The sequence below is a fragment of the Zalophus californianus genome, chromosome 1, assembly GCF_009762305.2.
Source record: "Zalophus californianus isolate mZalCal1 chromosome 1, mZalCal1.pri.v2, whole genome shotgun sequence".
NCBI classification, from domain to species: Eukaryota; Metazoa; Chordata; class Mammalia; order Carnivora; family Otariidae; genus Zalophus; species Zalophus californianus.
This window is the reverse complement of record NC_045595.1, coordinates 214,383,610-214,394,443: the sequence shown is the minus strand read 5'-3', so window position 1 is coordinate 214,394,443 and position 10,834 is coordinate 214,383,610. Positions and strand designations below refer to the sequence as shown.

Here is a 10,834-nt window from a genome sequence, read left to right as displayed (position 1 = left end):
ATGGGCTTCAGGGTCAAAACAAATTCAATTTTATTTACATTTCCTCCTGCCTCAGCCTCCCTTCATATTATGGAGGGGAGGGTGATGTTAGGGCTTCAGGAAACTGTGTTGTGGGTCTCTTGGAAGTTAGGTTATTGATGAGAAAGCTTCTTCCTTGTAAATCACTAGGACACTTGTAAACGGAGGGAGACTCCTGTCCTGCAGGACTGTGATCTCTATCAGTTAACCATTTGTTTTTCCTTTAGGGCAGCCAGGAGGGCCTGAGGAATGTCACACATACCACACGGTGGGGGTGGGGGGGGTGGAATACCAGCTTCTGCTTTGTCCTCAGCTAGCCTTCTGTTCCCTCATTAGTAGGAGTTTCTGGCCCTATTGCCCCATCCTCTGCCTGGCCTGGTTTCTGGGCGAGGGTGCTGAGGCCACGCCCAGAACCTTCACCGCGACCCAGAGGGCACAGCTGGAGAGGGGCTGCCGGCAGGGGGATGGGGGTCAGCTGTGCCCCGTAGACGCGTTGGCACCTGGGCGCAGCTGCCTCTCGGTCCTACCGCCAGACGAAGGCAACCCCGGCCCCCGGCGGATGGGGACGTGGCATGCCGCGCCGACAGCAGCGAGCTGGGGTCGTGGTCGCCTCCACCCCCGTGACTTTTGGCTTTGTTTCAGGGACTTCTGTAGTTAAAAACGGTCGGTTTGAATCTCTGCAGGGCCGTTTGTCGTCCGAACAGCTCCATAACCAGACGAATTTCCGGGAATCGGGCACGCACGCCTCCCTCGTGGCTCCTGGACAGCGCGACGGGTCCCCAGCCTGAGCGCGCAGCTACCGCGGGGTGGACAGTCCGTGCCTGTCCGTGCCCAGGAATGCGACCGGAAGCTCAGATGCAAACTATTTGGGGCTGTGCAGTTCCCGAATTTGGAAACGTTCTGGGTAAAAATAATGTGTCCGACTCACTGCGCGATGCCGGGGGCGATTGGAGGAAGTGGGGAGGGAAGGGGTGAGAGGAAGAGGCCCCGAGAAGTCGAGATTTCGCCAGCGCGCTCCGCCCCGCGGGGGTGCCGGGTGGGGCCCGCAGTCGCCCTCCGGGGGCGGTCCCACAGCCCCAGGCCCCAAACTTCCAGCTTTGTTTCTCGCCATTCCTTCCAGCCCTCCCTCCCCCGAGCTGGCTAGAGAGCCGCTTCTGACATTTGACGGTCAGGTTAACCTAGTTTGTAGTTAACATCCTTTTCTGATTATAAAATTAATACATGGCTATCATAAACAATTTGGAAAATACAGAAAACTACTTTAGACAGCTAAAATCCCTTTGACCCCCTTGCTCAGAGGTACCTGCAATGAACAGCCAGTTCCTCCCAGCATCTTTTCCACCCTCTGTCTGGGTCTTGCAGCCTTTTGAAAAACTTGGAATTTTCATGTTGTTCAGGTGTGAGAAGGGTTAGGTCTCCCTGGCGCCCACCCAGCACACATCCCTGGGTCTCAGACCAGCCCCCACTCCTACCCGTGTAACCTTCAGCAGGCAATTCCCTGCGTGGATGGGGTCACACCCAGATTAGGGCAAATGTTCCAACCCCCTGCTCAACCTCAGCCTCACCCCAGCTTAGCTAGCTCCTGGGTGCTTTGCCATCAGAATGGGGTTTTCCTCTCCTACTCCTCTGTCTTATTCGCCAGCCCTGGTGGGCTGGGCACTTGGCCCTGACCCCTGGCCCACCTCCACCTTTCCAGGGTCTGTTGAGAGCCTCAGGTTTTTCATCTCAGTGTCCTGAGAGGCGGATCCATCACCCCCGCCTTTCAGGAACTGGGCCAAGGCCTTGCAGCCATCTGCCCAGCAGGTGCCTGGGACTGCAGTCCAGGGTTCCCAGGGCCCAGGCACGTGGCCCACCGCTGCTCACCTGACCTACACCTCTGCGGGCCAGAAGCAAGACTGACCATGGGACCCCACGTTGGAAAGGTGCTGCTTTTCCCTTGAGAGAGAGAACAGGAAGAAGACAGAGAAGACTGCCCCCCAGCCTGCGAGGGCTCCCCAGGTGAAGGAGGGTGAGACCTCTCTGGATAGGTCCTTCTGGGCTGAGAGGCCAGCTCTGGACTGGGGCCCAGCACCAGGGCAGGGGACGGGAAGCAGGTGGGCAGAGCGGGAGCACTTCGTGGGAGAAAAGAGGCCCCTGGTCCCAGCTGGATGCCCGCAAGGGTGTTGTGGACCCGGGTTGGGGGACGGCACAGGAACACCCCCACCTCTGGGGCTTGGGCTGGGGGTGGGAGGGCTGGGGAGCCAAATGAGATGCCTCTTTCTCCTCTGCAGGGGAGAAGGGATCTTGAAACTGGGGCAGGAGGCCAAGAGAGAAGCTTTGCAAGAGAGAGAAAAGGCCCCTAGGGTCGACTTCAGCTCCAGGTGACTCCGGTTCTGACCCGGGCTCTGGCCCTTCCTCCACAGCACCCAGTGCCTTCTAAGAGGTGCAGGCCCACTGGGGCCTGGGGTTAAGAGTCTGCTCTGGGGCTACACCCCCTGCTGCCCCTCAGACCACCTGGAGTGTGTTGACCAGCTGCTCAGGCCCCACCCCGATCAGGCTCTGGATCAGTGGGCTGGGCGTGGGCCAGGGGATCTGCATTCCTCACATGCACCCTGACCAGCACTTAGGCCGGGATTTCCAGGTTCCTGGGTGTACTTCCTCCTCTCCCACCCACCGTCCTCTGTCCCCAGAGAATCAGTGGTCTACAGCAGGGCTCTGCCTGGTTTTGAGCACAGCTCAGCTCATTTACATACGTTTACATGCGTTTGCATACGTTTACATGCGTTTACACTCAGATGGTCCCTGCGGCCAGAGCAGCAGAGCTCTGCAGTTTCTGCAGCTGGCCTGTGACCAGCAAAGCCGAAAATACACACTGCCTGTGGGTCATGCACTTTCTCTGTGCCAGGCACTGTTCTGGGTCCCCCGTTGGCCCCGTTGGCATCACCCACGGATGTCGGACCAGTGATCAGACCAGCGAGGCCAGAAGCGGCTGCGTGCGTGTCACCACGGCCATGAGGCGAGGGAGCAGCCCAGGTCTTTGTCCCTCACCTCTACCTCCTGACACATTGGGGTATAAGGTGTCACCCCGAGGCCAGAAGAAGGGACGGCTCCTTACCGAGTACATATGCGGCAGGGAGGCCCATGGGGAGACAGCATTTGGGATGCACCCTTTATGATGGAAAATGCATGGGCAGGTTGGGGGGGCTTTACAATTGACCATTCAAGCAAGACAACACCAATGAGTTCAGGGATGAGGCGGTAATTAGATTTGGCCAAAGCACAGGATCCCTGGTGGGGGAGGGAAATTCAGTGTTTCTGTAGACATTCCCAGGGATCCTGGTTGGGAAGAGGCGTGAGAACGTCTCTCACATATTCCTGCAAAGGCTCAACCTACCCTGAAACACACCTTCTGGGGATGGGCAGTGGCAGGCGCTGCCACCCCCACCAACCCAGGAAGGCCTCAGACGCCATGCCTTCCTGTGTGTCCTTCCTTCACGCTGCCAACATGCAGGGAAGCCAGGTTCTCATTTGCACTTCTGGGAGGGAAGGGAGGAAAGAATTTCATTCCTACCTATTACATGCAAAGAAACAAATGCAGAAAAAGTAAATTGTTCCCCCAGGTTCAAAAGTTAAAAGGTAGAAGCAGAAAATTCAACAAGAAGAAATTTCTTTCTTTTTCTTTCTTTCTTTCTTTCTTTCTTTTTCTTTCTTTCTTTCTTTTTCTTTCTTTCTTTCTTTCTTTCTTTTTCTTTCTTTCTTTCTTTCTTTCTTTCTTTTTTTCTTTCTTTCTTTCTTTCTTTCTTTCTTTCTTTTTCTTTTTCTTTCTTTCTTTCTTTTCTTTTTTTAGGGACGGAGGAGTGGGGAGGGGCAGAAGGAGAGGGAAGGAGAATCTCAAGCAGACCTTGCAGAGACCACAGAGCCTGACAGAGGACTCGATCTCAGGACCCTGAGATCATGACCTGAGCCAAAAATCAAGAGTCAGATGCTTAACCAACTGAGCCATCCAGGTGCCCCCAAAAGAAATTTCTCTATAAATCCAGGTATAGATACTCCCCTCAAAAAAAAAAAAAAAAAAAAGTCTGCTTTAGTTTTACTGAAAGCTCCATGATCCCTGGGACTTTGTCTCTATCATCTTTTTATGATTTGTAACTTTACATTTATTGGGCACCTGCTGTGTGTGCCAGGCCCTTTGGAGGACCCTTTCATGTATCTTCATTTGTTCTCACAAAGGGGGGGGGGTGAAGGAAACTGGGGCCCAGGGAAGGGAAGGGATTAAGTGTCTAGAGGCTATACTACCATTACCAGTGGGCCTCTCTGTTGGACCCCAAGTGCAAGCTCCTCTCAGCTCAGCACCCATGCCCCCAAACCAGGCCCCTGGGGCAAGAGGAGCTTAGAAGGCAATCATGGAAACTGAGTTCCTTAATCCAGGGTTGGAAGGTACAAAGTTGCTTTGACAAAGGGTAGCCCGGACTTTCAGTGGGCACACATCCCTATAGATGTCCACAGGTGGCTCTATTTGGCATTGGTAGAAATGACAAACTGAACAGGAAATGGCAACTGGATAGGTACCATAAGGAGAGAAATGACCCTGGGGCCTGGGTTAGGATTAGGTGGCTCCCCTGACCTACTGGGGCCCCACAGGTCAGCCTGATCTTCATAGTGAAAGGAGAAATTGGATCCCAGGGGGCCAGGAAGGCATTATGACCTTCCCGTTGTGGTAATGGAGATGTTAGCTCCTCACACCCCCACCCATTCCTCACATCTCTGTAGAACTATAAAACAGTTTCATTTTTAAATTATTATTTTTTTAAGTAATACCATGTTCAGCATGGAGCCCAAGATGGGGCTTGAACTCACGACCCTGAGATCAAGAGTCAGATGCTCAAGTGACTGAGCCGCCCAGGTGACCCCCAAACAGCTTCATTTTTTTTTAAAGATTTATTTATTTATTTGACAAAGAGAGAGAGAGCGCGTGCGCACAAGTAGGCAGAGAGGCAGGCAGAGGCAGAGGGAGAAGCAGGCTCCCTGCAGAGCGGGGAGCCCGACGTGGGGCTTGATCCCAGGACCCCGGGATCGTGACCTGAGCTGAAGGCAGACGCTCAACTGCCTGAGCCCCCCAGGCGCCCAAACAGTTTTATTTCTAATCTGGGCTCAGTGCTTTTGTTATTCTGACAATGTAAATGTGCACTAATGAGCCAAATGGACATTCTATAATTACATTTTCTTCCTTATACAACTTGTGGTTTTCCCCCAGAGTTGATAATTGCTTAACTGTTTCTGGCTCAATCTCCTCTGAATCCAGAGCCAAGGCTTCTGCCCTCCAATAGGTTCTCAGCGTGACCTTCCACAAAGTCAAATCTGTTGGTTAATCTTTCTCTTCTGATGAGGGTTGGGCAGTCCCTGCTCAGGCCATGGGCCAGCCCTTGCCCCAGCCTCCTCAGGGTGTCCTTCCTTCAGTTGAGTTGGAGGGAGGAGCCCAGAAAGAGGAAGACTAAGGAGAAAAGGCCCTCTGCTTGACATGAAGGTGGTGGTTGGGTAGTAAGTGGGGAGGGGGTACGTAGGCCAGCATCCAGGACGGTAGGAGGCTAGAGATGGCCCCCACCTCTCAAATATCTTCCCTACTTTCTATGCTCGCCTGGCTGCTCTAGCATCCTGGATTACAGTAAGGACGTCCGTTGCCCTGGCAGGGTGACTGCCTGCCTGTTGGTATGGATTTGTGGGAGACCCAGCGAGAGAAGTGTCTGGAGCCCTCGCCGGGGCAGACACTGCTTTCGGCTCTGTTCCGCCCACTCCCACTGGAGCAGGCTCACACCCGCCTCTGCAGCTGCCTCTGCCAACTCCTCCACCCCCTTCCTCGCCCACAAAGGGAGCAACAGCTGAATCAACATGCAGAAGGAAGTTACTGGTAGGAAGAAATTAAAAAGAAAATAAAAGCAAAGATGGGGGAGGAGTCACAAAAAGACAAGAGTTGGGGCAGAAGGAAGTTAGCAAAGGGATGCAAGATAGGAGGGTGTGAGCTGGGAGAGTGCTGTCGCAGCCTTGCTGTTGGCCTGAATGCCATCACAGCACGGCACCCTCTCAAAGGCCAAGTTTGTTCTCTGCCTTTTTTCTTTTTTTTAAAGATTCATTCATTTATTTATTTATTTATTTATTTATTTATTTATTTATTTGAGAGAGAGAGAGAGAGAGAGAGAGAGAGCACGCATGCTGCTGCTCAAGCAGAGGGAGGGGCAGAGGGAGAGAGAATCCCAAGCAGACTCCCGGCTGAGCACAGAGCCTGACTTGGGGCTCGATCTCAGAACCCCGGGATCATGACCTGAGCCGAAATCAAGAGTCAGACGCTTAACAGACTGAGCCACCCCGGCGCCCCTGCTTTCTGCCTTTTGAGTGCTGGGTTGTTTCTTCTCTGGTGCCTCCTCTGATGAGTGGGCCCCCAGTTCTCATGCCCTGTGCATCATACCCACTCAGCATCATGGGCTGTACTGCCTGACTCTCCAACCCTTTCCCCAGCGTTGGGCAAGATGCTGCAGCCCTGCCTGGGATTTCTATAAAGGGAGCTTCACATTCTCCATCATTAAAATATTTCTTAATCTTCAAACTCTCACAAAGGAGTGCTCTAGTCCTCTTGGTGCTGTGTATTGTGGGGATGGGACTGGGGGAATGGAGTGGGACTGGGGTGCCCAGGCCAGCATTCAGGACAGCCAGGGAATGGAACCAGCCTGCCTCTCACATCTCTTCCTCCTTTCTACGTCACTTGGCTGCCCACCGCCCCTCACCCCACGCCCAGAATACTTTGAGGGACCCCCTGCTCATTCTGCCTTATATCACTGTGACATGCTTGTCCCTGAGCTGGGACGTGACATCCTGGAGGGCACAGGCTGTCTGCTTTCTGGGCATCTAACACAGTGTTGGGCCAGGTACCATGTCCTCAATGAACACCACCTGATGAAATGAAGTTGATTTACTGGAAGGTTAGGTGAAAGCAACTGCAAATGGAATTTATTGGCCAACGTTGGGGAAAAGATTATTCCCAGAATTCTGTTCTTTCATCCCTGGCTTCAGCTTTCTTCAAAACACAAAGCCTTGTCTCTCGTGGTAACTCCCCGCAAAGGCCTTCGCTGGTTGGACCATCATGTCCTCTGTTTCACACCGTTATTCCTGAATGGAAAAACCCCTTGGCACACACCCAAGGACTCCCTGCTTGCCACCTGGCTGTCAGAGTCACTGGCAGCAAGCCCTGGTCTCAAATGCTCCATGGTGTTGGAGATTGGAGGTGCCATGGTCTATCTAGCCATTTCCCTGTCACTAGATGTAATTTAATTACATTGTATACTGATAATGCCCCAATAAAGACGCAAACACTTTGTGGTCCTGGTCACAGATACCAGGAAGAACAAATGGTGTGCACATTAACCATTTAAATATGCCAGTTGCCCCCCATTACCTCACAGTCTTTCCAAATTTGCCCCCGTGGGAAATGGTATCTTGTGTGGTTTTGATGTCTATCTTCCCAGTGTCCACTGAGCCTCTGTTTTGCTGGCTTTCTGTATTCCCCCCAGCTTTCTTCACTTGGCATAATGCTTGGGATTCACTCATGTTGTTGAATTCTTTTTTTTTTTTTTAAAGATTTATTTATTTATTTGAGAGAGCGAGAATGAGAGAGAGAGAGTACATGAGAGGGGGGAGGGTCAGAGGGAGAAGCAGACTCCCCGCCGAGCAGGGAGCCCGATGCGGGACTCGATCCCGGGACTCCAGGATCATGACCTGAGCCGAAGGCAGTCGCTTAACCAACTGAGCCACCCAGGCGCCCCCATGTTGTTGAATTCTTAATATGTGCATGCAATGCCATAAATTTCCCTCTAGGCGCTGCTTTACCTTCATCCTGCGGATATGATATGCAGCATTTCAGCCTCTATGATTTCTTTTTTTTTTTTTTAAGATTTATTTTTGAAAGAGAAAGTGGAGGGAGAGGCAGAGGGAGAGAATCTTCAAGCAGACTCCCCACTGAGCAGGGAGCCTGATGTGGGGCTCAATCTCACGACCCATGAGATCATGACCTGAGCTGAAACCAAAGAGTCAGACGCTTAACCCACTGAGCCACCCAGGTGCCCCTGCCTCTATGGTTTCTGATGAGAAATTTGCAGCTACTCAATGCTTATTCCTCTGCATGTAATGTATCATTTTTCTCTGCTTGGTTTCAAGAATTTTCTCTTTATTGGTTTTCAGCCATTTCAGTATGATGTATAAGGCTTAATTTTCTTCAGGTTTATCCTGTTTGAAGTTCACTGAGCTTCTTGAATCCAAAAACTTACATTTTTTACCAAATTTGGGAAGTTTTCATCCATTATTTCTTCAAATGCTTTTTCTATCAACCTTTCACTCCTTTCCTTCTGGGATTCCAATGATGCAAATGTTGGACCTCTCAATGTTATCCTGCAGATGCCCAGGCTCTGTCTTTGCCAGCCTCTTTTTTTCTCTTTGTCATTCATAATGGTCTTCAATTCACTCACTTTCTTCTGTCTTACCATTCTCCCATTAAGCCCATTCAGTGAATTTTTTATTGCTGTTATTGTGGTTTTAATTTAAATACACATTTTATTCTTTCTCATAGTTTTTTATCTCTGCTGAAATTTTTACCTTTGTATTTGTTTCAAGAGTGTTTTCCTTACTTAATGGAGTATATTTATGATAGCTGATTTTAATGCTTCCTGTGATAATTTCAACATTGGGATCATCTCAGAGTAAGTATTGTTCATTATTTTTTCTCTTACAAATTCTTGAGATTTTCTTTGGTGTTGCTGTTGTGTGAGTACTTTTGGATTGTATTTTGGACATTTTGAATATTACTTAATGGGTCTCTGGACCTTATCAAAATCTTCTCCAATGTTGCTCATTTTGTTTTTGCTGTCAGGTCGGCCAGATTAGGGGCAGACCACAAGTTCAGACCTGCTTCCTGTGAGCTGTGGTTCTCATGCGAATTCAGTGTTCACAGTCTTCCCCGTGCTATTGGATCCATCTCGCACTTGCATGCCCCTGGGTCCAGTCTTTGACCTCGGCAGTGGGCTACACCATGGTTCAATGCTCAAAGCCTCTCCATGCATGTCCAGCTCAGGGGTGAGTCTGGGACAGCCTACTAAGCTTATGAGATCTTTTCCTTGACCTCCTTCTTATCCCCTATACTTTCTAACCCCAGAGGCCTCTGTCCCTGCTCCTCTGGCTGTGAAGCAGGAGTTGTAGTCCCCCACACACTGCTGAGTACCTCCTGTGACTGTGTGCACCCTGGGCCCCAGTGAGGATTGCAGTAGCTTCTGCTGCTATAGCTGCTGCTACCAGCGTCTTGGGAGCACAGGTTTGGGCAAGAATTGCCTCTGGGACAAGACTAAGACAAAGAAAATGAAGCAGGCACTTCTCCCTCTCTCTTCACCCATCGGGGCGTCCCTTCCCAGCTCAGGGTCCAGAAAGGAGGGCTTCTCTTGGCCATGTGCACCTGCTTTCCTGGAGTGAAGGCTACCTTGAACTAAGTCAGGGGTCTTGAGGGGGCAGGACACCCCCATATCAGCTTTCCATCAAGTTTTGATTTCTTGCCCTGATCTTTCAGAAAATTGCTCTGTTTCATTCTGTGTGATATTTTTAGTTGTGATCAGTGGTAGAGATGGAGTGCAGTGTGCTTGCTTGGTGTCAGCTAGGACTGGAAGCTGCTGGTGGCTTCTTTTTTCTCCTAAATATTCTTTATTTTGTTTCATTTGTTACAACTTCATTAAGGTCGAGTTTACATGCCAATATTCACTAACTTGAAGTATACCATTTAATGATTTTAGCAAATTTACAGAGTTGTGAAATCATCACCACAGCCCAATTTTAGCACATTTCCATTACCCCACACACTCCTCTTGCTCATTTGTAGTCACTCCCTGTTAGTTCCTTTTAAAAAAAATAAAATATCTGAAGACTACAGAAAGGTGTGAAGACCAGCATCATCAACACCCACATACCACCATCCTAGTCTGTCAGATCTTAACATTTTGCCTTGCTTTGCCCAGAAATTTTTCTTCTTAAAATTATATAATTGAAGGCCTCTGCACTCCTCTCCCAGGACCACTGTCCCCTCTGCCTTCAGAGGTGACCACTGTCCTGAACTCAGGACTCCTGAGCATGTGGGTGTCTCCTGCATCATGCAGGCTGCGTGGTGTTACACCATACATCCTTCTGCAACTTGTGCATTAGAGAACCTCAGTGTCACGGTTTTGAGATGTGTCCTGCGGATACATCCAGCTCCAGATAAATACTTAAGTTGCTGCATATTATCCCACTGCATTAATGTTCTTTGGTGTCTCTACCAATTCTACATTAGGTTTGCTGCCAGTGTCTCTTTTTTCTTTAATGTCACCCTTTGGTTAACATCTAATTTTCTTATACTGTGTCCGTGAATTTGGCCTCCTTGTGACTTTTGTGCTTTAGAACATTTGAGATTTCCTTTGTGGCTTAATACATAATCCGTCTGTCAGTTAGAGAGAAGAGGTCATATTCCTCAAATTCTTTATGGGCCTCACCTGCATTTCTGTTTGACGTGTTCATTTCTGAGAGAAGTACATTAAAGATGTTCACTCATTTGTGGCTGTGTCCGTTTGCTTATGTATTTGTCAGTTTTTGTTCTAGGTATTTTGTAGCTATTTTGTTCAGCACAGAAATACCCGTGACAGGCACAGCTTTCTTGTGGATTATAAATTCCATTACCTCTATCGTGCCTTAAGCATTTAATGCTTTTTGCCTTGAGTTATACCTTTTTTTTTTTTTTTAAGAGAGGGAGAGGACAGGGGAGGGGCAGAGGGAGAGAGAG

General features: G+C 49.9%; 1 long non-coding RNA gene across 1 annotated transcript; it reads left to right on the top strand.

Annotated features, from left to right (window-relative positions):
• Window positions 1–434: 434 nt before the first annotated feature.
• On the top strand, window positions 435–2,741 carry LOC113917144. The gene is made up of 3 exons (XR_003518138.1): window positions 435–922; window positions 1,785–2,016; window positions 2,289–2,741. It is a non-coding gene; the product is annotated as an uncharacterized LOC113917144 (long non-coding RNA).
• Window positions 2,742–10,834: the final 8,093 nt, after the last annotated feature.